The sequence below is a fragment of the Rhinopithecus roxellana genome, chromosome 9 (assembly GCF_007565055.1).
Source record: "Rhinopithecus roxellana isolate Shanxi Qingling chromosome 9, ASM756505v1, whole genome shotgun sequence".
Lineage (NCBI taxonomy): Eukaryota > Metazoa > Chordata > Mammalia > Primates > Cercopithecidae > Rhinopithecus > Rhinopithecus roxellana.
Genome location: NC_044557.1, coordinates 115761477 through 115764560, shown reverse-complemented (window position 1 = coordinate 115764560; position 3084 = coordinate 115761477). Strand labels below are relative to the sequence as shown.

Genomic DNA, 3084 nt, shown 5'->3' with positions numbered 1-3084 from the left:
TAGTTTGAAATCAACCGTAATGGAGGTATTTATGGAAATCGGCAAATGTTAAAAATGAAAACTTTTCTTCCCTGGAAAACCAGTTGTTAAACATTCACCAGCACATCACCGATTGAAGAGGAAAGAAGATGATTGGGTCAGGGGAAGTGAAGGTGGCTAAGGATGGTGGGGTAATTTGATTTGCTCAGTAAATGACCCATGCCTTTCAAAACTTAATAGTTCCAGCCATCTATGAATCTTCCATGGTTCAGTAACTTTCTAATGACAGCAATAATAGTAATACATCCTTGTTGCAAGTGCCTACTGTGTGCCAGCAATGTACTTGGTGTTCTTCCTAGGCACCTTATGCAATTTTAGCAACTTTATTAGTTGAGAATTATCATGCAAATCTTACATGGGACAATTCTGAGATCAAGACATTTCAATGACTGCTCAAAATCAATAATTATTGAGGAAGAGGATTTGAAGTCAAGGCTTTCTTCTTCAAAAGTCCAAGTTTTTCTTACATTCCGCCTCTCTCTTTTTGTCCCTGCCTTCACTCCTACATGCACAAAAGTGCTTTTTTTTTTTCCTCCACCACTTTAGATTCCATAGCTCAAAATATCATTGCCACCAGGAACCAAGATATCAAAATTAGAATAAATAAAATCACAAAAGGAGTTTGAAAATATCAGATAACATGGTGCTATGGTTGGAATGTCTGTGTCTCCTTCAACATTCATATGTTGAAACCTAAGGCCCATTGTGACAGTATTGAGAGGTGGGGCCTTTGGGGAAGTGATTGAGTCATGAGGGCTTTGCCCCCATGCATGTGATTAGGTGCTATTATAAAGAGGTTTAAAGCCCTTTCTGCCCTTCTGCCTTCCATCATGTGAGAACACAGTGCTTGTTTCTTCCAGAGGACATAGCAACAAGGCACCATGCTGATTAAAGGGACCAGGCCCTCATCAGAAACCAAACCTACTGGTGCCTTGATCTTAGATTCCCAGCCTCTAGAACTGTGAGGAAATTTATTTTTGTTATTTATAAACTACCCAGTCTCAGGTGTTTGTTATAGCAGCACAAACAGACTAAGTAAGACACACAGTAAAAATAGTGCTGAGGCCCCTGAAAGAAATAAATAAAGTAGAGCAGGATAGGAAAGTAAGAACTTACTAGAGGGGCTAAACTTTTATCTAGATGTTGAAGAAAGCAACAAAGTAAAAAAAAGTTCTACCTCTGCACTTTTGTTATGCAGGGCAACGAATTCTCTTCACTTCATCAAAATTAAAAATGTTTGCTCATCTAAGGCCACCACTAAGAAAAAGAAAAGCAAGCCACAGACTGGGAGAAAATATTTACAGAGACTCGTATCCAGAACTTACATTAAGAACTCCTGTACCTCAAATAGTAGAAAGACACATACTCCATTGAAAACTGGGCAAAATACTTGAATAGGTATTTCATAAAGGAAGATGTACGAATCATTAATAAGCACCTGACAAAGGTCTTATCATCATCAATCATTAGGGAAATACAAATTAAAAGTGCAATAAGATACAGCTATACATAATAGAATAGAAAAATTAAAAAGATGAACAACACAGCATTAATTTCCTATGGCTGCCATTAAAAAGTACCAGAAATTGTACTTTTTTGTGTAAATTCATTGCTTGCCTTCTTTGGACTTACGTTTGATTCTATCTTAGATTTACACGAGGTTTTAATTTTTTTGATTCCTTCAGATTTATTTAAATCAGTTTTATTTTCGGAACACTTTTGATTAGCTTTCTTGGTTTCTTTCTTTTTCTCCTCAACTAGATTTTTAAAATCTGTTTCTTTTTTAGTCTGGATTTTTTTTTTCTTCTTTATTTCCTTTTGTTTCAACACTTAGCTATCTTCATTAGAGAGATTGGAATAAGAATCTGAAAGGTCATAAAAACTTTTCAAATCCTCTGTAGTGCTGTGGTTAATGGGGCGCCCTCTTTTATCCACAGCATAGTTCAACTTGAACTTCTTGTCATGAAACATAGCTCGAAATCTCTTGTAAATTTTAGCTTTTCGATCCTCTTCTGGCATTTCCCAAAATCTCGGGTCCTTTGCAACCCGTCTAAACTGCTGGTCACTCATTATTTCTTGTTTGGAAGACATTTTTAATTTTTAATCTTGCTGAACAAATGCTTGAAGAAACCAAGTACATCTGGAGTTAAACAGCAGACATTTATTGTCTCACAGTTCTGGAGTCTGGAAGTCTGAGATCAAGGTGTCAGCAAGGTCAGTTCCTTCTGAGACTGTGAGGGAGTTTATGCCAGCTTCTGGGGGTTTGCTGGCAATCTTTGGTCCTCCCTGGCTTGTGAATACATCACCCTAATCTCTGGCTTCATGTTCATGTCTTCTCCCTATGTGTTTATCTGTCTCTATGCCCAAATTTTCCCTTTTTATAAGGACAAAGTCATATTGAATTAGGCCCACTCTAGTGACCTCATCTTATCTAATTACATCTGCAATGGACCTGTTTCCTAATAAGGTCACATTTTGAGCTATTGGAGGTCAGAACATCAACATATTGTTGGAGATTGACACAATTCAACCCATAAAAACACCAAATGTTAGTGAGTATATGACACAATCAGAATTTTTTTATGTTGTTTGGTGGGAATATAAAATGGTACAGCCAGGCATGGTGGCTCATGCCTATAATCCCAGCACTTTGGGAGGGCAAGGCAGGTGGATCACCTGAGGTCAGGAGTTCAAGACCAGCCTGGTCAACATGGCGAAACCCTGTCTCTGCTAAAAATCCAAAACTTAGCTGGGAATGTTGGCATGAACCTGTAGTCCCAGCTACTTGGGAGGCTGAGGTAGGAGAATAACTTGAACCCAGGAAGTGGAGATTGCAATGAGCCAAGATTTTGCCACTGCACTCCAGCCTGGGTGACAGAGGGAGACTCCATCTTAATATAATATAATTAATATAATATAATATAACCGCTTTGGAAAATATTTTGACAATTCCTTACAAAATTGAATATTCACCTACCTTACGACCCAGTAACTCCACTCGTAGCTATTTGTCCAGTGGTTTGCTGAATAAATACAAGCTTGTAT

At 37.9% G+C, this 3084-nt stretch overlaps 1 pseudogene; it reads right to left on the bottom strand.

Annotated features, from left to right (window-relative positions):
- Positions 1–1608: 1608 nt before the first annotated feature.
- LOC104654073 lies at positions 1609–2130 on the bottom strand (annotated as a pseudogene).
- Positions 2131–3084: the final 954 nt, after the last annotated feature.